Source organism: Alligator mississippiensis, chromosome 2, assembly GCF_030867095.1.
Source record: "Alligator mississippiensis isolate rAllMis1 chromosome 2, rAllMis1, whole genome shotgun sequence".
NCBI lineage: Eukaryota > Metazoa > Chordata > Crocodylia > Alligatoridae > Alligator > Alligator mississippiensis.
The window spans coordinates 285,876,305-285,899,819 of NC_081825.1; the positions used below are offsets into that span (position 1 = coordinate 285,876,305).

At 48.0% G+C, this 23,515-nt stretch overlaps 1 long non-coding RNA gene across 1 annotated transcript; it reads right to left on the minus strand.

Moving 5' to 3' along the window:
• Nucleotides 1-2,515: 2,515 nt before the first annotated feature.
• Nucleotides 2,516-23,234, minus strand: LOC106738382 (uncharacterized). The gene is made up of 3 exons (XR_009460298.1): nt 23,020-23,234; nt 17,116-17,186; nt 2,516-2,551 (listed from the first exon to the last, which is right to left on the minus strand). It is a non-coding gene; the product is annotated as an uncharacterized LOC106738382 (long non-coding RNA).
• Nucleotides 23,235-23,515: the final 281 nt, after the last annotated feature.

The window sequence follows — 23,515 nt, forward strand, 5'->3', positions numbered from 1 at the left end:
CCATTGCTCCTCTAAGGAAACACTTAGAAATGGGCTATAGATCTGGAGTTATTCTCAGAAAAAATTCAGAAAATGAGCCTGAGAAAATTGTGGTGTGTCCATATGTGAACAGAAAGGGAACATTTATTAAATATAATATTTATCATATTAATTATTCACTTCAGCATTTGGACAATAACAAAGACATTGAAAAGAATGATTCACAAGGAAATTCTTTTATAGATAAGCTTTTTAAAGTTATGTAGCTTCTCACATAGGGAAACCTGGAAGAAAAATGAAACAAAATAACTTCTTCTTGAAGAATGTTGTTCATATTCAGACAAGGTTCTTTGAGTAAATCTGATATCTTTTATTAGACCAGCTAAAATAGTTGGAAAAATTCGTCTTTGCAAGCTTTCAGATACAAACACCCTTGTTCAAGTTAAGGAAGTGTCTGCAGTTGTTTTGTGCTCTTCCTAGATGGGATACAACAGAATAGAAGCCCAAGGCCCAAGCCCAAAAACCTTGTCTGCCTATGTCCTTAGACCAACATGGCTACAACAAATACCCCCGAAACACGGTCCATATTCAGATATATTTTATGGATTTAGGAGTGAAATACTAGCAAAGAATCTTTGACAAATCATAAATATCATAACTCTTATTCTTTGCCTGGATTGAGAGGGTTATGTCATATTGGTGGTTGGATCCAGGGCATATGACTTGTTTTACATAAAGAGGCTGTTGCACATGAGCAACTGCACAGATTTTGGCAGAGGAGAAACCTGTGTCCAGTGGCAAGGAGATCCAAGATGACAGGCTTCCTCTACTACTGCAGCCATCATCTCCTTTTGCAGCCATTAAGAAGTATGTCTTCTTCACCCATCTGCTCCACCATTGAGGTCTTTATGTTATATTGGACTGGTTTTCAACTGATACCTCACCTTTGACCTTAACACCAGGGGTACCACCACAGTCTTAACAATATTGCCTTGCATTTCTGAAGGGGTATTTAAAATCATACGTAGGTTGCTTTTTCTAGGACATTTGAGAGAACAATTGAAGGAATCTTTGTGTGCCTCCATTTATTCCTTTTTTGGGCCAGGGACTAAATCTCCTGTCCCTTTTACCTCTCCTAGACATTAGATCACAGCACCCCACTAATAAAAAGATTAACGTGTCTACTAGCTCTCTCTTTCAAAACCTTATTCAAAAGCCTCTTCAGGAAAGGCAGGCCACATCCCCCTAGAGCAACTAAGTCTGCCATCTGGTAGATTTGTTCTTTATAGAGTAATTTAGAGGATATTAAATCTTCTTTTGTATTCAATGAATCAGGTGGTAGAGGGGCTTAACTTTCTATTTAGGATTAAAAAAAAAGTTCAAAAAGACATTTTGTCCAGAGTAGAATATTACAGAGGCATTAACTCAGAAGACAAAAAACAAGCTAGCTTCAGTTCCTTTGAAGCTGTAAATCACCGAGACTCCTCTGGTGGTTGCTTAAGTTCATTGTTTGCCAAGTAATTATTGTCCTGCATTAGAAGGAAGCTTCTAAATAGTTTCTTTTGAAACAAAATCATTCAAAATGAGCAGCCAGAAGGGTCTAATGGTGTCAGAGGGGAGTCACAAAAAAGTTTCTTGAAATAAATCTTTAAGCAATCCTACAAATTCTACCTACACTGCTCAACTGTCTACCTTTGAAAATTAGGATTTTTTTTCAGGCTATTCTTTCTGACCATTAGATACAGTGCTGAGAGCAGCTGGTTTCTTCATGGAAAGAATACCCAAACATCTTGACAAGGTTGCTAGTTTACCTTGTCACTTCCACTAACTCCATGCCCTGAAGCTTAGTATATTTGCAAGTCTACAGCCATTTCAGCAAATGCCACCAGCTAAATTGTTGGTGGGTACTCTTTCAATTACTCTGAGAATTTTGGAAGCCAGCAGGAGATTGCTCCATCTAGCTTACTAATGCCAAGATCAGTTGTGCCTAAACTGAGAGATAACATGCAGTGATGTAAGGACATAGAATGAGTTCGAGGTCTCAGTAATTTCAAGCAAATGTCATGCCATGATCCCCATTTTTTATTTGCACATAGCAGAGAACTGGACAACCTGCCACTTAAATGCAAGGGGTCCATTATTAATAGAGTGACCATATGTCCTGGTTTGGCCAGGACACTCCAGATTCCATACCTTAGTCCCAGATGGTTAGTGAAAAGTCCCAGGCCAGAGTGTAGTAGGAGGATGGAGTGGCATGGTGTGCCAGGCAGGCAGCTGGGCAGGCACTTCTGCTTCTGTGAGAGCAAGGTGGGTAAGCTGGAGCAGGGGCCACCTGGTCCAAATGTACCATACTCTGCCTCCCCGCCAGACTCCACCCAGGGACTTTTGACCAATTAGCCGGGACTGGGCTATGGAAACCTGGAGGGTCCCAGCCAAACAGGGATGTATGGTCGCCCTACTTATTAATCATAATGAGACTGAAACTTATTGCAGAATATGCACCAGCAAAGCATGCAGTCATATGTAATAACTTACTGAGCAGTCTTATTGCTCTGTCAGATTTTCCAAATGCCTGGAATGATAACAGTACTTTCATGAGTACCATTTTGAGTGGTCTGCCAGCCTCAAAGTGCAAACTTATCAAGTTCATAAGCAGAGATTTGGGTTTTCTGTTTCCCATGGGAAAATGGAAAAAAACATGGATTTCTCATTTTAATGAAGAAACATGCGGATTTTCCATTTTTGCAAAGAGCTCTCTGGCCGTGTCCACACATGCAAGCACATGCGCTTGCAGCAGCTCAAATAGAAGCAGTGTAAATTTGAGTCAGGGCTTTTTGCCTCAGCACACGTGCTTGGACATGCACTTCGTTGTGGAGCAAATCGTGCCACTTGGGGCAAAATAACCCTTCCTGGCTCCTCCCGGATCTGCAGCCAGGGGAAGCTAGAGCCCTGGGCCAGCACCTGTGCTGTGCCTAGCAGTACAAAAAGCTGCCTTGGCAAGCAGCTCAGGGCTATTCACTCTCTGGAGCTTCTGGGGCCCAGCCACTTGATACCTGGGGACTCTACCCCTTGTGCCAGCTGGACTGCTGCAGCAGCATCCCAAATCCATTTTTAAAAATACCCCCAAATCCATGTTTTTCCACAATTAAAACAAAAGATCACTCTATACACACACACATATCTAGAGAGAGAGAGAGCAATTGGTTGGGCAATGCTTTATTGGTATATTTACAATGTTAAAGCAATGTGGAAGCCTACCAGTGTCTCTAGCATCATGATAAAATAAATTCTAAATACCTATAAGTGTTGATGAGTACTTTTGGTTTTCTTCGCACATGATGGGTGTGTGATGAAGGGATGTGGTGTTTGCAGGAAGAGGGTGGGAAGTGGTTGGGGGGAGGTAGTTGTGTGGGTGTGGAGGGATGTGGGTTGGTGTGTGGGTAGGTGTGGGGCGATAGCGGGGGGACTGTGGGTGACCTTGTGGGGGGGCTGCTCAGGACGGGTGGGTCCCGTGGCCCCCACAGGGTGCAGTCCCCCCCCCCCACAGCACATAGACTGCCGCCCCACAGCTCCCCCCTGGAGGGCCACAGCCCCTATCCCCCACTGGGCCACAGCCCCTCTGCCCAGGGTCCCAGCTCCTCCCTGGAGGGCCCCAGCCCCCCCCCAGTCCCATAACTTACTTTTAGCAGTAGCAGCAGGAGTGGGGCGCTCTGAGCCATGGTGGCAGGACCCGGTACGGCACATGGGAGCCGTGTGCTGGGGCAAGCTGGGTCCTGCCAGCCCTGGGGCTTCTCTGCTGCCTGGCCTGGCTGAATCATGGTGGCAGGACCTGGTGCGGCATGCAGGCACCGCGTGCCAGACCCAGCCAGGTCCTGCCAGCCCTGGGGATCATTTGCCGCCCGCTGGGCTGGGCTCCTGGCAGCAGGACCTGGCGCGGCATGCACGGACTGCATGCTGGGCCCAGCCTGGTCCTGCCACCTTCGGGGCCCCTCTGCCTCTGGTTGCTTCAGAGCACAGTCCGGGACCGTGCCCTGCCCCACTTTGTTTTTTTGCTCCGTTTTTTTTTAGACCCCTGGATATCCAAATGTGCAGCATGGGAAACATTTTTTCGTTCCTGCACATGTCTCTTGCCTTGCCTCAAAAGGGTTTGAGGTGGGGCAACAGGCACATGTGCACTCGTCTGGACGTGCTCTCTGTGGGCTGGCAGAGTTCCTGCCTGCAAGGTACTGGGGGGAGTGGGAGGAGGGTGGCCAGGCAGGGGGCACCATGTGCATGTGCACACGCACACATGCACATGGTTGCCAGGGAGCCCGGAGAGCAGCTCCCCACAGGTAAGTCTGGCGGCGGGGATTGAGGACTCCATAGGGAGGGAGGGAGTTGGGCAGCTGTTGCCCAGACTGGGTGGTGCGTGGGGCTTGAGGCCCAGGACTGGAATGCGTGGCCACAGGGCCAGGGTGGGTAGTGGGATGGGGCCACAGGCAGCTCATCTGGGGGGGCAGGGGGGACTGCACACATTCCTGGGAGGGTTGGTGGGGGGCACATGGCCCTCAGATTTGTGTGGAGGAGGGTGCAGGCTACCCGCTATGGGCTTGGGCTCCCTGCCCTTCTGCCTTCCCCCAGGGGCCTCTGTGGCCCAGTGGGCAGGACCTGGGGTGGCAGGGCATAGTGGGGCGCGGAAGCTGTTTGCCATTGCTGGGAGCCCTGTGCTACTCTGGTGAGTCACCCCTTGCCTGCCTGACAGTGGCAAGGGGCACAAATCTGCACCACCACCCTCGTTGTTGCCAGACAGGCAGGGGGCACATTGCCAGGGCAGTATGGGGCTTGCAGGAGCAAGAAGCTTCCTGGCCCGGCCCCACTCTGCCCTGTTGCTCCAGGTCCCACCCACTGGGCTGTGGAGGCCCTGCAGGGTGGGCAGAAGGGTGGGGAGCCCGAGTCCACAGTGGGCAGCACCCCCACCATGGGCTCCACTCTGACCATGCTGTCTGTGTGGGAGCTGGGACCCGTAGCTCTGGCTGGCAGAGTGGGGCGGGGTTTGCAGCTGGGGAGTGAGGGGCAGCAGCAGGGCTGTGGATGGGGAGTGAGGGCCCTGGACCTGTGTCCTGGTGAATGAAGGGGGCGGGGGGAGCTCTGATGTTCCATGATAAAATCCCAGAATCAAATACCAAAATGTATAGGTATTTAGAATGTATTTTATTATAGTGACTGACACACTGATAGGCTTCCAAATTCCTTAAAAATTGCAAATATATCAATAAAACATTGTGTTCAAATGATACTTATATATAGATGTAAAGACTTTGCCATTGACTATCTATACCCTTTACATGGAGAAGAGAAAGCAATGGGAAAACAACAAAGTCCTGCATGCAAGACTCTGACTCAGCTTCCTCACCCCTTCTGAGGTGGGTCTTAGAGTCTTAGTATCCTCCAGGAGCTACAGCGTCCTCCTGTGTTCCTCTTCCTTTTGCTCTGGTCCCTCTTTGTTAGGGAATCTCCCATTTAACACTCTCTCTCTCTCTCTATCTCTCTCTCTATCTATAATGGGGCTTCATTTTAATCATGGATTTGGGGGTTTTATCAAACAATTTGAGATTTTTATCAGAGCATTTGCAATTTTTAAACAGAGAAAACCAGGATCCCTGTTCATAAGACATTGTGGCCACAATTACATACAACAGAATGCACGGTTGTCCCATCATATCAATGTGATGAGAAGGAAAGTCTCCTAAGAGGAAAGTCTGATTATTCTATGCTCATCAGATGGTAGCCCTATAGTCCTTGCACACAAGCACACACGAGACACAAGAGGCCCTCATAAATGCTGGCAGTGAATCTGAATGTTAAAACATAGGACAAAACTTAAAATGCAAGGGGGAATTATGAAAGTCAAGCCAAATGACAAGAGCATATTCAAAGAAGCTTTCTTACATGCAACATTAGCTCAAAGATTTTACAGAAGAACAGCACTAGAATCAGCAGCAAAAGAACAGCACACTGAAACCGCTCTCTATTCCAGATTCATAGGTACTTTGATTCTCATGAGAGCTATGTCAACAAACCACAGAAAAGTTTAAAGACTTCCTTACTTTTGTGGCTTTCCAAAACAAATAGTCATTGACAATGAGCCACCATTTTCCAGCTTTGAATTGCAAGCTGTTGGGACACAGTATGACTTCAAACATATTGCTTCCAGCCCCCACCACCCACCAGGAATGGACTGATGGAGAACTGTACAGATTGCTAAAATAATTCTATAACAAAGCGATTCTATACTAGTTCTAGTGAGCTACAAGGCAGTGCTGACCTTGGTAACTGAAGTAAGCCTAGTTAAGCTTCTTGAGGGTCAAAAGATCAAAACAGCGCTGACCGCCTTATAGAATTTTTGCCCCACATGGTTGTTCTTAAAGGATTTGAATTGAGCGATACAAAATTTAGGAGACCTTGGGATCTCTTCATTAAACATCAGAATGCAGCTGAAAGACCGCCCAGATTTAAATGCAGAGAGCTGGTCCTGGTATGAGTGGCTGAAGAAAAATGTCAGACAAGAGCAGCTTGTTGTCCCTGGATCTGGGAGCTCTCCAATATCCAACACGGCTGAAACTGATCAAGACACAGAGTATTCAGGAAACAGGTGGTACCTTCAGCTGGCTGCAACCCACTTCAATTGTCATACCGCCATCATAGCAACAGTACTCACAACTACATCCTCAGTGAAGAGAGAGAATCTGGTTGAGTGGAGCTGGAAACTTATTGTACAGGGCTCTGTATTTGATCATTTGGGTGAAGAGTCTGGACAAAACCCCACACAAAACTGGTTGATGCCAGGTCCCGAGGAGTGACAAAGCTCATACCTGAGTCTATAATCTGCTGTTAAATAGATGCTATTGCCCACTTAGCTGAGTAAGTTGTTCACCAACATGTGAAAAGATTCCACAACCAGGCCATAATTCATTATACAAAGCAAAAGGCAGAAGATGTGAGGATGTGTACTGTTGATTTTAAATGATATCAGGAAGCCGAGCATGAATGGACACTGGAAAGATTCTAAGCAGAAGCTTGATAATGAACCAGAGAAAAGGGACCAGAGAGTAGCTTTGGAGTAATGATGTTTTCCTAGTTATAACAAGTTCCTTGTTCAGTTTTAGAAGAAAGTAACTCTTTGCCACTTTCACATGATAGCTTTAGTAATGTTATCCCATTGTACCTTTTTTTACTGGCTTTACGATTACAGTCAACGATGCTGAAAGAGTTTTGTTTTGCTAGTTTTCAGTCAAGACCAACAAAGGACTAGGACTTTCTCAGGTAACGGCTGTTGGTTCCTTCCCCCACAATTCTTTGTACCAGCTAGAAACTGATCTTGATGACTTGCCTGAAGGTGTGTTTGCCATTGTGCAAGCTTAGCTTGCTGTTGATTGGACTGAGTGTACATACCCTTGAGCAGTCATTTTTCTTTAAGAGTATCTAATGAGCTGAGGTGTCTTATAAAAATGCCATTTTAGTTCACAAAACAATCACAAGAGGAATTGCAAACCCTCTCCTCATCTGCTTCTGTATGGACATTATTTAATTGCACGCAAGGCATTCCCTTCACAGGTCAGCCCTAGGCATGTGTACCTTCTATACAAAAAAATGGAAGGGGCTAGAGCTTTCAACCAGGCTCACAATCAGAAGTCTATTAATAGGCACACAAGGGGAAAAAAAGATAAAGCACAATCTAATGTAAGAAGTGATGCAAGGAGTGAAGATAACATACAGTAAGAAGGGAGGGGAATGGAAAGGGAAAGATTAGAGTTACAAAGTGGATAAGTTTAGATATGATATGCACACCATGAAGCATGGAGGAGATAGCTGTATTATTGTTATGAGTATTATATGAACCTCTCTTTAGTCGATTACTAACATGAGGTCTGCTACAAGGGCACAAATTGTTCAGCTTAGACCTGGGGAATTTTCACATCTGCAGAAAGGTAAATAGTGCAGTCACTGATACTTAACTAAATAGTACAATGTTAAGACATTTTTTGTTTGTCTAAATCCAAGGGGAGACTACCAGTCAAAAATTATTGAGCTCCTAATGACTGTGATCCCCTATAATAAATGCAGAGGGCTGGAGGATGAAAAACCCCTGCAGTAAGGACAGTCATAGAAAAAGTGTTAAATGGGAGATTCCCTAGCAAAGAAGGACCAATCTGAAGAAATGTCTGGGTGAAAGGAGGAGGAACACAGGAGGACCCTGTAGCTCCTGGAGAATACTAAGACTCTAAGACCCACCTCAGAAGGGGTGAGGAAACTGAGTCAGAGTCTTGCATGCAGGACTTTGTTATTTTCCCACTGCTTTCTCTTGTCCATGTAAAGGGTATAAATGCTCAATGGCAAAGATTTTACATTACTCACTCTAACAGTCACCAAAGTCTCCAAGGAATTAAACAATAAATCAGGGCACCAACTAGGGTGGAGCTCTGGAGGTGGCACGTACAAACTTCTGGGCGGGCTGCGGAGCGGATGTCCCATGATCTTGGGTTTAGGGAAACTAGGCCACACATCCCAAGAGGGGGTATTGGCAATAACATCTGTACCCTGGGAGTGTGTGAGCAAGGTCAGATGCATGGCTAGTGTCTGGACACTAGACTCAGTAAGTTTATAAGTACTTGAATGCATTTTGAGCCCAATACAGCAGCTTGGGGAGCAAACACATGGGGGAGAGCAGCCAGAAAAAAAAGCACAACCTATAACAGCGTGTTAAGTGAAAGGAAGTCACTCCAGACAGATTATCTTGCGCTGAAAACACTACTGAAAGTTAAGAGCTGTTAATTCTGTTCCAGACTCACTGTCAGGCCCTGGGCAAGCCATTTAATTTCTTCATACCTTGGTTTCCTCACGTGTTCCCTCACAGAATCTATTCATTATTGTTTTGAGATCCTCTCCACAAAGGTTATTTTTTTGTAATTGTCATTTGTAAAATCACCTCAGCCCATTAATTCATTGTGAAAACCTCCACCCATTTGTGATAGATCTGTTCCTCTGTCTAAAGAAACAGATGCCTCCAAATCAGGATGGAGGCACTGAAGAATTATAAGAAATACAAAAACTCTTGGATTGCACACTGGGCAACATATGCTGTCATTTGGGGTAGCAAGTATCACGTTCAGCTGCAGTCCAGAACATGAGTGCCTTTGGACACACCTTGCTGAATTCTGTAGCCACTTGGGTATATACACGAAAAAGAGTCCGTGAGCACACACACGTAAGTGTATGCAAGCCCTGACTTGGTCACACACATTATGATTAGGGGTCTGCCTAACTCAAGGAGGCAGCCAGCCTATTTCATGGGGACATTGTGGGGCTGGCTGCCATTTTCATGGCAGGGCTGGATTTCATGATTTCAGTAGGTTCCTAATTATGACATTTCCATGTCAAACTTGGCTGGCCTTGCATTTTTGCAGACTTGGCATTAACACTAACTAACTTATGATTCTAAAGTTCTGCATGTGAAAAAGTTCATTTCATGTAGGTTAGTGGACTATCTGAAATGAGCACAGTGGTTTCAACCCACATCCCAATGTACAAATACCGGCACCACAAAAAAAAATCCTATCAGGAGCCCAAATTTATGTAGGGAGGTTTAAAATAATAAATGCATCCCTCCAAGACTCTAGGCACCATAACATAATAATACAATAGATGCAATAAAATTAAATCCCAGCAGCATTAAAATCAGTTCCACAGGGTCTCAGCCTTGAGAGCTGCCCACTCAACCCAGTTCACCAGGATGGGGCATGGCCCTTACACATTTTCCTGGAACCCTGTTGAACATGTGCCTTTTGTATCACAACAGGAAACTTATTAATAACAAGGTGAGAAGTGAGTTACAGCCTCTGAGAGCACTTGGAGAATGTCCTCATGTGTTTTATTATGAATGCCTCTAATGCCCACACCTGTTGCAGCATGAGCAGGGGAGAGAGGCATTCCCTTATGCAGGGCAGCCTCAGGCCATTTGGGGCATCATAGTTTGTAACAACCTGAACTCCACACAGAGGCAGGCAGTGTATTTACTGGAGCACTGGTTTCATGTGCTCCAGGTGAGATGCCTTCTTCAGCAATGAGCTGCAGAGTTTGGCACCAGTGGCAGGTTTCAAATGGTCTTCACAGAAACACAGAATACATACATGGAGGTTGTCTATGCTAACCGTCTGCTCATGGCAAGATCATTTCTAGCTAGAAAGCTTTTCATTACAGGATACAGTTCCAGTAATGGAGATGTTGCAGACTCTCTAGATAATCTGTTTTGAGGATTAACTACTTTGTAACAGGGGACCTAAACCCTGGTATGCGGGTGCAATGGAAAGGGAGGAGAGGTGACTAATAGGGAGCCAGGGGGCTCCTGTCCTTTTAAGGATGCAGCAGGTTAAATTGGCTGTGTGGGGCAGGCTGATCCTTAATTAACAAGGAAAATCCCCATGCAGAGCTGAGGAAGGCACATGGCAGAATGGGGGCATGGCTTTCAGGCATATAAATCCAGGGCCCAGGCTAGAAGGGGCAGCCAGGCCCTGCAAGCTGCAGGGAGAGGAGTGCCCTGAGATGCCCGCAGCAGGCAGCGTGGCAGGAAACTGAGCTGCTCCCTGGAGTTGCCTGGAGAGCTAAGGGGAGCTGACGGCCTGTAGCGAGGGAACTAGCCAGAGCTAGGTGGGTTTTTAGTTGAGAGACCATCGTTTATATTTAAATTGTGATTTAAGCTTGAGTTGGAAGCAGTGACTTGGATTTGTGCTCTAGTGAAATCGGAGGACCAGATGTAGCGGATAGGGGAGGAAAGGAGGCCACAGGGGAGTCTGAGGGGCAGGTGAGGTATTGAGCTCTGCCAGGGGCAGGGGCGCTGGGCACAGGCAGGCCTGAGGGTGAGGGGGCCAGAGCCTGAGCCCCAAGGCACAAGAGGAGCAGCCAGGGGCTGCCAAGAAGCTGGGATTCATAGATTCATAGATTCATAGATGTTAGGGTCGGAAGGGACCTCAATAGATCATCAAGTCCGACCCCCTGCATAAGCAGGAAAGAGTGCTGGGTCTAGATGACCCCAGCTAGATACTCGTCTAACCTCCTCTTGAAGACCCCCAGGGTAGGGGAGAGCACCACCTCCCTTGGGAGCCCGTTCCAGACCTTGGCCACTCGAACTGTGAAGAAGTTCTTCCTTATGTCCAGTCTAAATCTGCTCTCTACTAGCTTGTGGCCATTGTTTCTTGTAACCCCTGGGGGCGCCTTGGTGAATAAATCCTTACCAATTCCCTTCTGTGCCCCCGTGATGAACTTATAGGCAGCTACAAGGTCGCCTCTCAACCTTCTCTTGCGGAGGCTGAAAAGGTCCAGTTTCTCTAGTCTCTCCTCGTAGGGCTTGGTCTGCAGGCCCTTGACCATACGAGTTGCCCTTCGCTGTACCCTCTCCAGGTTATCCGCATCCTTCTTGAAGTGTGGCGCCCAGAATTGCACGCAGTACTCCAACTGCGGTCTGACCAGCGCCCGATAGAGGGGAAGTATCACCTCCCTGGACCTATTTGTCATGCATCTGCTGATGCACGATAAAGTGCCATTGGCTTTTCTGATGGCTTCGTCACACTGCCGGCTCATGTTCAACTTGGAGTCCACTAGGACTCCAAGATCCCTTTCCACCTCTGTGCCACCCAGCAGGTCATTCCCTAGGCTGTAGGTGTGCTGGACGTTTTTCCTCCCTAGGTGCAGCACTTTGCATTTCTCCTTGTTGAACTGCATCCTGTTGTTTTCTGCCCACTTGTCCAACCTATCCAGGTCTGCTTGCAGCTGTTCCCTGCCCTCCGGCGTGTCCACTTCTCCCCATAGCTTTGTGTCATCTGCAAACTTGGACAGAGTACATTTCACTCCCACGTCCAAGTCGCTGATGAAGACATTAAAGAGTATCGGTCAAAGGACCGAACCCTGCGGGACCCCACTGCCCACACCCTTCCAGGTCGAGACCGACCCATCCACCACGACTCTCTGGGTGCGACCCTCTAGCCAATTCGCCACCCACCGGACTGTGCAGTCATCCACATCACAGCCTCTTAACTTGTTCACCAGTATGGGGTGGGATACCGTATCGAAGGCCTTCCTGAAGTCCAAGTATACGACATCCACCCCTCCTCCTGTGTCCAGGCGTTTCATAACCTGGTCATAGAAAGAGACTAGGTTGGTCAGGCACGATCTGCCCGCCACAAACCCATGCTGGTTTCCCCTCAGCATAATTTGTCCTGCCGGGCTCTCACAAATGTGAGCCTTGATAATTTTTTCAAATACTTTACCAAGGATGGAGGTGAGACTGACCGGCCTATAGTTGCCCGGGTCCTCCTTCCTCCCCTTCTTGAAAATGGGGACCACGTTAGCCCTTTTCCAGTCCTCCGGGACTTGGCCTGTGCGCCATGAGCATTCGAATATTCCCGCCAGTGGCTCTGCAATGATGTCAGCCAGTGCCTTCAGCACCCTCGGATGGAGCCCATCCAGGCCTGCTGACTTAAAGGCATCCAGTTCTTCCAAGTGACTCTGCACCACCTCAGGATCTACGCATGGAAGTCTGGCGCCTTGCTGCTGCCTCTCTACAACCCCAGTGAGAGACTTGTCATGCCCCTCACTTAGGAACACTGAGGCAAAGGACTCGTTGAGGAGTTCAGCCTTGTCCCCCCTGTCTGTCACCAATTGCTTCTGCCCATTTAGCAGTGGTCCTATTCCTCCCTGGGCCTTCCTTTTACTCCCTATGTATCTAAAAAACAATTTCTTGTTGTCCTTTACTTGGGTTGCCATCCTCAGCTCCATGGTAGCTTTGGCCCGCCTAACTGCCTCCCTACAAGCACGAGCAGAGGAGGTATATTCGTCTTTAGTGATCTCACCCTGTTTCCACTTTTTATGTGCTCCCCTTTTGGCCCTTAGGCTGCCCTGGATTTCTCTGGTCAGCCATGGAAGCCTCCTGGCCCCTTTCCCTCTTTTGCCTCGCTCGGGGATCGTCTTGCTTTGTGCCCGAAGGATCGTTTCCTTTAGGCACAGCCACCCTTCTTTGGCACCCATCCCATCAAAACTCCTACTCTGCAGTGCTTCCTTGACTAATCGCCTGAGTGCAATGAGATCAGCTTTCCTAAAGTCTAGCACTTTTACCCTACTAGTTACCTTACCCACTCGCCGTCTTATGTTGAATTCTATTATAAGGTGATCACTGTCTCCCAGATAGCTACCGATCTGGAGGTCCCCTATCATGTCATCTCCCGTTGCCAATACCAGATCCAGTATGGCATTCCCCCTAGTGGGACCATGCACCTCCTGTGTCAGGTGGAGGTCCTGTACACAAGTTAGAAACCTGCGTGAGCGATGGGACCTTGCTGTCTGCGTCTCCCAGCAGATGTCCGGGTAGTTTAGGTCCCCCATGACTACCGCCTCTTTAGCTTTTATGGTCTCCGAGAGTTGCCTCAGGAGCCCCGCATCTATTTCTTCCCCTTGGTGTGGGGGTCTGTAACAGACCTCTACCACCAAATCCCTTTCTCCTTGCCCCCCATGTAGCCTAACCCACAATCCCTCTACTTCCTCAGCCTCGGATTCTGTCTTGATGAGGGTTGATGTGTATTGCTCACTGACATAAAGTGCAACCCCCCCCCCTTTCTTCCCCGACCTGTCCTTTCTATACAATCTATAGCCCTCAATATGTACCGCCCAGTCATGGGATGAATCCCACCAGGTCTCTGTTAGCCCCACTAAGTCATAGGTGTTTAGTGCAAGCAGGAGCGCTAGTTCATCCTGCTTGTTCCCCATGCTCCTAGCATTAGTATATAGGCACTTGAGCCCTGCGACTGGTGCCTTTGCTGCCCCCCCCCGAATGGAAAGGCCAGGCCAGAGCCAGCGGGCCTAGGCTACCTGTCTACAGCCAGAGTAACCTGTAGGCTAAGGCTAGAAAAGCTGAAGCCTAGACAAGAGATTAAATGGCAACCAAGTAACACCTGCAAGGCATGGGTGTGGCTGCAGGGGCAGAAGGAGGCCAAGCTTTTGGGATGGAGCTTCCCAAACTTTTCCTCAGCATGACCCCATTTATGACCCCATTTCCTCAGCATGGCCCCTCACTCCCAAGCCATAGCCCCCTACTCTCCCAGGTGCCTCTCACTCCTGACCCATAGCCCCTGGCCCTGCTGGTGCCTCTCCCTCCCAACCTGCAGCCCTCCAGTCCCTCCAGAAGCGCCCACGCCCAGGTTGCTGCTCACAAAACGTGGCAGCTGTGGTGGCCAGAGCGGAGTTTGTTGCCTGGCTCCCCCTCCACCCCCTGCCCCGTCCCCTTCCCCCTGTGGGTGGCATGGTTGGAGCAGATCCTGGGGGAGGTGGGGAGGAGGATGCAGGTGTTTGTTGTGGCCCTGGGGCTCCCTGCTCTGTTGCCCTCTCCCCGGGGCTCTGTGGTCCAGTGGGCAGGAGGAGGTGCCGCACTGCCATGGCCAGCAAGCTGAGGTGCCCCCTGCCCACCCAGCAGCAGCGGGGGCACAACTCCACACTGGCACACCTCACCTTTAGGGTCTATGACAGGGCAGCGCTCCCTCCTGTGCTGGGTCCTTCTTGCTGGGCTATGGAGGTGGCTCCTGCCCAGAGCTGGTCCAGCCCCGTTGCAGCCCTGTGCTCGCTGTGGGCGCAGAAATCTCACAACCCTAGCTGCTGATGTTGCAACCCCCTTTAGGGTCATGATCCACAGTATGGAAACTGCTGCCTTAAGCCAAGTAGGGCCTGAGGGAGCAAGGACTGGGAGTGAGAGAGAAAGTGCGCTTTAGGCTCACCAGCTTCAGAGGGCAGCCTCACCTCTTTACTTCTAACTTCAAGGCATGGAAGGAAAGGAAGCAGGGTGAGACCGTGGGAGGCAGGATTGAGATGGCAACTAGGGGGCATCACAGCAGGCCTCCTTTGCTCATCCTGTTACACACCCGCATAGTGAACATGTTCTTCTCAACTTCTCACCTGAATCTCCCTTGTTGTAATTTAAGCCCATTACTTTTTATCCTGTCCCCAATGCACAAGGAGAACAACTGAACACTGATCATTGGTCTCTTTAAAACAATCCTTTTAATACCTCCTGTCTTCCCTTCTCTAGACTAAATAATCACATTTCTCCAAACCTTACCTTATATACCATGCATTCTAGATCTCTAATAATTTTTGTTACTCTTCTCTGGATTCTTTTCCAATTTGTCTGGGTCTTTTTAAAGTGTCATACCCAAATCTGGACACAGTACTCCATGTGAGGTCCCACCAGTGACAACATGAGTGGAAGAATCATTTCCAGTGACTTGAATATAACGATTGTGTTAATATATCCTAGTATACCATTAGCTTTTGTTTGCAACTATATTACATTGGTGACTCATATTCAGTTTGTGGTCCTCTTCTGCAGTAATGCAGCCTAGCCAGTCACTCCCCATTTTGTATCTGTGCATTGCATTGTTTCTTTTTTAAGTGTAATACTTCACAACTGTTTTTATTGACTTTCATCCTATTTATCTCAGGCCATTTTTTTCAATTTATCTAAATTATTGATAATCCTAATCCTGTCCTCTAAAGTTTCTGCTATCCCACCCAGCTTATTATCATCTGCATGTTTACCAAGTGTACACACAGTTCCATCCTCCATCCTTTTAAGGAGTAGCCAATGCATAGTACACTGCCCCAGTCAATCCTGAGATGGAAATAACATCGATAACAGTAGCAAGGTCTACTTTTGAAAGAATAGGTTACACCCTCCAGCGGATGCCAAAAAGATGGCTGAGATTGTAATGTGATCATCAAACAACAGCTGGGATTTTGAAATTATAAACCCCAGTATTGACAGCGAATATACTCCTATAGTCAAAAGGGCTGATATCACCTCCAACTCCTTTCTCTAATACACCATCATCCCTTCAGTCTTGTCCAGTCTGAGCCTTGTCAGTCTATGGCATCCATGTCCCACCATCAGCTAGGCACTTACTGTATCACTAAGCTACATTATCTGAATCAGACAAGGAAGTGTCATGGAGCTGGGTGTCATCAGTATACTGAGTACACTTAATCCCAGGTCTTGTTACTAACTTTTCTAATGGCTGCATGTACACCAGAGAGGTGATAGGATGGCTCATCAGGAAGAAGAGTCATTTCCAAGAATCACCCCCACTGAGATCTCTGGGAGAGAAAAGGACAAAGCACCTGAAGAGCAATCCCATCACTTCCTATCAGGACAGGACATCAACAGGCCCCAACAAAGGAAATGAGCCACAACCTTAAACTGCAGGAGTTACAAGCCAGTTCTATAGGTTTTAGGTCTAAATATCTTGTGTCCAATCCTAGTGGACCCAAAGTCTTGCCAACTGTATGAGCTAACCACGTAACTAACTGAAACGGGCCCAGGGTCTTGATAAATATTAGCAAATTCTGAACTGCCTCAGAAGACTTAATGGCATGTTGGCTGAAACTGCCAGAAGCAATCAATCTCTGCTCTTCTGATAACACTGTGGAGAGGAATTTAATCAGCTCATGACAGAACAGCATGGTAAGTGATATACCCAAAGCAGGCACATCTTTGTCCCATCGTAGGAATCATATGGTAGTTGGATAATCTGCCAAACTGGCTTTGGGGTGGGAGGTCCTCTACACTCCAGGCTGGATATAATCATTCCTTCCCACTGTCCCCAGTGTTGCCCTAACTAGATCCAGTCAGATTTCAGCAGTACACAAAACGTCAGAGGTTCCATAATTTATTAAATTGGAGATGGTTCGTATTTTATTTCCCGCTGACCAAGCATTAATCATCATGAACTGAAAGCTGGAATCTGGGATCCTTCTCACCTGACAACTTAGCCTTCTCTTGAATAGGTGAGACCAAAAAGGTAGAAGTTAAATCATTCCATAATTTCCTTATATATTTACTATTATCTTGTCTTCCTCCTATTAACTATCACAAGGATCAAGGGCTCTAAGCCCTTGGAAACATGCCTCAGCCTAGGCCTCCATACTCCCAACATTATCCCACCCTCCTGGCCACTGATGAAGGAACACAATTGCCATTGCAAAAGTCCTGAAATTTTTTTTTATCCTTGCTAGGGCTGGCTGAAAAAGACACACAAAAACCAAAATGAAATAAGACAAAATTACCTTCATACTCCACATAGTAACCCACCACAGATTCACTCTCCCACACTGAAGACATCCTACAATGCTAGTCCCTACAAAACAAAGAAAAAAATATTGCCTTCATCACTAAAATTTTTCATTTTTCCTATTCACTGTAGCCACACTGCTACTGTTGCCAGATGAAGAACATCAACACAATACCCACTAGCAATTGGCCTCCTTAACCCACTAGTTAGCAGTGTAATATGGGACATCAATGAGTGGAATTTTACACTGTATCAGCCTTCATGAGATTGCATTTTAGCCACAGGCAATGAGATCTAGCTAAGACATTTTGGGCGAGTTTAAACACGCTCCGGGGTGGAGGATCATTTTGATTTGAGTGGCTTTGAGGAACCGTTCTAATTAAAGTGCCTGCAGAGTCTTGTGTATGCAGTATCCTGTGCTTCAAAACGGCCCTTGTTTGACAAGCTTTAGTTAAAGTGCACCTGCCACCATATTGAAGTGCAGGGATGCTGAATACACATGAGGCTGCTGAGGTGTGCTAATTAATCAGGTCTTCTCCGATACATGCTAATTAGCAGACGTGGGGAATGTGTAGTAGGGTTGTGTAAAATTTCACCAGTTCTTTTGTTTTGACGCTGTTTCGACTCATTTTGAGCTTGAAACAGCAAAATTAAAATGAAACTAAAGGCTTTGAAACAGCCTTGAAATGAAACAAGGGCAGTCAAAATGTTTTAAAAGTTTCAAAATGTTTCGAGTTGCAAAGCGGGGCTTGCAGCTAAAGAGAAACTAAGGAGAGGGAGGGGGAAAGGACTGCTCTGACACTGACTGTATAGCTGGCTAGTGACTGTGATCCTTCCCTGAGGTCCCTTCCAATCCCAGTGCTCTGGGGGAGGGACAGGAAAACAGCATAAAAAGCACTGTTTGAACTGAGCTTTCTCTGCCTTCACACTTAAAAGTGAAACAAATATTGCTCTGAACAGTTTGAGGTGCAGCTTCCCAGAAACCCCTACACCTATCTCCTTGAAACCTGGCAGGCTTCATGGCCTCAGCAAGGGCTACCATCCCTGTCCATTTCATCTGAATCAGGCAAGAAATGACAAAGTTATTGGCATTTTGTGCTTCCCCATTATAGCCTATGGGTGAAATGTCAAAACAGCATTGAAACAGTGAAATGGCGAAACAGAAGTTGAAACAAAATGGTGCTGTTTCGCACAGCCCTAATGTGTAGGTGCTCTTCAGATCTAGCTGCGGTGATATGATTTAGAGTTTTTTTCATTCATCTTATGAAGGTAAGGGTCATTTTGCAAAATGCAATCCATGGGCTCAAGACAGTGGCTCTCAACCTTCTTAAACTCAAGGCACCCCTTAAGAGACTCGAGGTACCTCTTAGAAAATGTCAGCTCTTAGCTTACATTCATTTTTTGACAACAGGAAAATAACAGTTTTGCTGTTGCAAAGCACTTGGACAGACTACAACAGGTCATAAAATCATAGAGAAGTAGGGCTGGAAGGGACCACTAGAGGTTACCTAGTCCAATCCCCTGCCTGAGCATGTGTTTGATACTATGGATTCCTATTTGAAATCTCTGGTTTTATCTTGCGAATCAGGTGTTTGGGCACCCTGGTTGAGAATCACTGGGCTAAGACTATAAAAACCTCTTATCTCTTGACCTGGGGGGTTGGTTCAGGGAGATCCCTAATGTATTGGCAGTCTAGAACCACCTTTGCATGAAGAGGGGTGGAAAACCCTTGCTGCTCCCCTCATAGGAGATGTATAAGATATCAAACCAAGATGGCTCTATTAAATGTGTCACATGTTGTATTCAGATCACTGCCAGCAGCCTACACAGCCAGCTCCTGCCTCCCTCCCACCAGGACATACAAATAGGGGCGTATCTAGGGCAGGGGGCAGTGGTATACCCCCTCTTTGATTCCTGCTCCACCCAAAGTTTAAGACCAACTGCCTGGGAGGGATGGTGGCATTTCTATTCTGGCAGTTATAAGTCAAGTGACTTCATGATGTATTGTATCTCCTTGATTCCTGCTAATTTATTTCCACTCTGCAGATGTTAATGACCCTGTATCCTTCTTAATGGTCTTAAGTCCAACTATTCAAACTGTCCTTTCTTCTGCAATTTGCTGTCTGCTGGTCTTTCCTGGTGATATCTCCCTTCTGTTTCACAGCCTTGCAGACTGTTTTTAGCTCTAGCTAAGAACCTTAACTTGAATGGCAATATTAACTCAGCTGTAGAAATGATTGACACTGAAGGATTGGAGGGACTGGTCAAGATGTTCAAAGCTAGATTTTGCTTTATGAATCTGAATGAGATAGTGTAATCGATTGTGCTGTTCACAAGTGCATCTGGTTCATATGGGTTTTTCAGACGTCGCCACTGCTCGAGGAAAGACGGCCTACTATTGAGTCAGATTCCAGAGGGTCCTCAGGGGTTCTCTCCTGCCATATGTTTGCTGTAATAAATGTATTTAGTAGGGAGGAAGATGTATATTCCATCCCTCCTGGTCCTCTTCTTCGATCCTCCCATTAGTCTTCCCATTTTGGGGCTCTGCCTCCCCTACACCCCACCTAACGCCAACCAATGATGTTGAATACCGGTCTTCTGGGTTTGGTCATGGTACGGGTACACGTGTCTTGGCCTTTTGACTCAGTATAAACATATATGGATGTCAGTTTGCCTCACTCTGCTCAGGCCGTAGTGGGACTGGCCTAGCCTGACCCTGGGTTACCTTGTCTCCCAGCGTCGGTTCCACTTTCCTTGGCCTGTAGTTGCTGTGGTGTGGACAGCTGTCTCTCCTTTTCTCCGCAGGTCCCTGGTGGGTCCAATCCAGTCCGGAGACCTCAGGAGTCCACGGCTCTGCTTCAGGTGAGTAATATAGCTGTTCTGGGCTTGAATGATCTCCAAAAGCCCCTTCCTGGGGCTGCCACCACTTTCCCTCAGTGGGGCTTTGCTCTGCTCTGGGCTGCTTGTTGCAGGGGGAATCCACTTCTGGTCCCCCCTGCCTCTTGTCTGGCGGGAGTTTTATTCCCTTTTCAATGGGCTGGCCAGTGAATTGGTGCTGGCATGCAGCCATAAAACGTGCCCAAGTGGGCGTGGGAGCTGGTCCTGGCTCCTCCCGGGTTGGCTACTTTTTGCTTTTTTTTCTTCTGGCGTGGTGTTCTCCCTGGCTGCAGCTCTGCGCCCATCACTCCTTTGGCTCAGCGCGGCTTCACGCTGGCTCTGCTCGACTTCCCCCCCAGGTAAGTTCTCTCCTGGAGTTCTATTTTTGTCACAGAAAGATACATTTACCTATTATGACTACAGGACCAATGACACAATATCTTTTGACTATTTTGAGTCTTTTTTGCCTAGTTTGTTGTGCTTTTTAAAATCTTTGTATATAATCTAGCAAATTAACGCCCAGTCCAGTAGTTATATTTGGTTTTGCTTTGACCTTATACTGAATAATATAGTGCTCCTCCCACCCCAGTAAATAAGGATTTACTCTTGACTCTCTCTCACAATACAAGAACTAGGGGTCCCAAAAAGAATAAGCAGGTAGTACATTTAAAACTAACACAAGGAAGTTCTTTTTCACACTGCGTGTCATTCAAGTGTGGAACTCATTGCCACCAGATGTTGCTGATGCTGGCAGTTTAGCCAGCTTTCAAGAGGGACTGGACAAGTTCTTGGAGGAAAGGGGAATCAGCAGCTATTGAGTCTGGGCCTGAGAGATACAGCCTCTGAATTAGAACTTCCTAGATTTTCGATGTTGGCAGCTACAAGCAGGATGTGAAAAAACTCTGGTCAGACCCAGTTCACTCTCACTTCCAGCATCCACTCTCTGCTGCTGTGACAAGGACGCTGGGTCAGATGGACCTATGATCTGACTCAGCCAATGGCAGTGCTTATTTTGTTTGTTTTTGCTTTGAATTTGAACCAACACATATAGCGCTAGCCCCCCAGCCTATTAGTAAAGCTTCTAATTTCTCTTTAACTGGAGAAAAACACACCTTGTGTTGTATGTGATACTGCTCCATGCCATCTGCCACCCCCCTCCCCTTGCCCCTTTTCATGATCTTAGATCTGCCCATGCACATCAGCCCTTGGACAGCTGGGGAGTTGGGGGGACATAGAGCTGAGTGCAAGGATGGATCCAGGGGAGGTGCAGTGGTGCACTTGCACCCTCTTCTGATTCCTGCTCCACCCAAAGTTTAAAACCAAGTGCCCAATAGTGGCAGCAGAATTTTTAGTCAGGCAGCCCTGCAAGGATCACTTGACTTCATGGCTTCTTGACATCCTCCTGCTCCCTTCTAAACGCTTTATCCCACAGCTATTAACTACCCTCTCTCCTTTTTAATTGTCTTGATGTCACAAAGCAGAGGAGCGCATGACCAGGAGCAGCCAACAGGCAGCAGTGTGGCAGGACAGAGGCTAGCTTAATTGGTGGAACATAGACTCATAGAAAAAGAGGGTTAGAAGGGACCTCAGGAGGTCATCTTGTCCAACTCCCTGCTCAAAGCAGGACCACCCCCAACTATGTCACCCCAGCCAAGGCTTTGTCTACCTGGGTCTTAGAAATCTCTAAGGATGGAGATTCCAAAATGTCTCTGGGGAGTTCGTTCCAACGCTTTCCCAGTGTGAGAGTTTTTCCTAATATCTAATCTAAACTTCTCTTGCTGCAACTTGAGACCATGGCTCCTTGTTTTCAGTGATAGCAGATAAGACAACAAGGAGTCATGGTCTCAAGTTGCAGCCGGGGACGTTGAGAAGAAACTCTCTCGCTAGGAAGCTAGTAAAGCACCGGAACAGGCTCCCCAGAGGCATTGTGGAATCTCCATCCTCAGAGATTTCTAAGACCCTGGTAAACAAAGTCATGCCTGGCATGAGATAGTTGGGGCTGGTCCTGCTTTGAGCAGGGATGAGAGGACCTCCTGAGGTCCCTTCCAACACTCATTGTCTATGAGTCTATGAGCCAATAGTGTGCCTCGTTGCATAGAAGGCTAACGCCATACTGGGCTGCATTAGCAGGAGTGTTGCCAGCAGACAGAGCAAAGAGATTATTCCCCTCTATTTGGCACTAGTGAGGCCACATCTAGAGTACTGTACGGTGTCCAGTTTTGGCCCCCCACTACAGAAAGGATATGGACAAATTGGAGAGATTCCAGCAGAGGGCAATGAAAATGGTGAGGGGCCTGAGGGACATGATTTATGAGGAAAGACTGAGAGAACTGGGTTTAGTTAGTCCGCAGAAGAGAAGACTGAAGGAGGATTTAACAGCAGTGTTCAGCTACCTGAAGGACGCTTCCAAAGAGGATGGAGCTGGACTGCTCTCAGTGGTGGCAGATGACAGAGTAAGGAGCAATGGTCTTCAGTTGCAGCAAGGGAAATTTAAGTTGGATATTAGTAAAAACTCTCTCATGAGGAGGGTAGTAAAGCACTGGAATAGGCTAGCCAGAGAGGTTGTGGACTCTCCAGCCTTGGAGATTTTTTAAGACCTGCCTAGACCAAGCCTTGCCTGGGATGATCTAGTTGGGGTTGGTCCTGCTTTGAGCAGGGGCTTGGACTAGATGTGGCCTCCTGAGGTCCCTTCTCACCCTCCCCATCTATGAGTCAGTGGGTGTATCTACACATGCACATTTACTGTGCAGTAATGGCTCATCTACACGTGCACAACCATACCGTGCAGTAAGTATGGTGACTTATGCTGACTTGGGCGTAAATTTACTACTTGTAGGATGCAGGCATCAAATTTACGCCGGATGAGTTCCTGTGCAGTAATGCACATGTAGACGCCTTACTGCGCAGTAACACGGTGTGCTTGGACTGACTCGGGGCTAACCGTGGTCCCCTAGTCAGCGTGCACACAGCCTTAATGCGCTTGAACGCCTGCACCCGTAGCCGCCGGCCTAGTCTCGCTTACCGCGCAGCACATGTAACGTCCTCTGCTGCTAGGACCGTGCCCCCGTGCAGCCAGGCCCTGCTGCCCCGGGCATCAACTGCTCTTCCGCAGCCCCGCACGTGGCTTTCGGCTCAGCCCGCGGAGCTGGGTGCGCTTCCCCGAAGGGCCGCCCCGCCCGCGAGCATCGCCCCCGGCTCCGTGCCCCGCGCAGGGGAAGGGGAAGGGGAAGGGGGTGCCCTCCGCCCCCGCCCGGCTCCGGCCCCCGCCCCCGCCCCGCTCCGCCGGAGGCAGCCGCCGCCCGCGGCTCCGCGGCCCTGCCCCGCGGGGGGAGTGGTCTGCGCGCCCGGGCAGGAGCCGAGCTCGTTAGCAGAGCGGCGGCGGCGGTGCAGCCCGGGTCCCTGCGCGCTCCGGAGCCAGCTCCGCTGCCCCGTGCATGGGCGGGAGCCGGCGCCTGCCCGCAGCCAGCCCGGGCCGCGCGGAGCTCCGCAGCAGGTGAGGGAGCTGGCCGGGGCCGGGG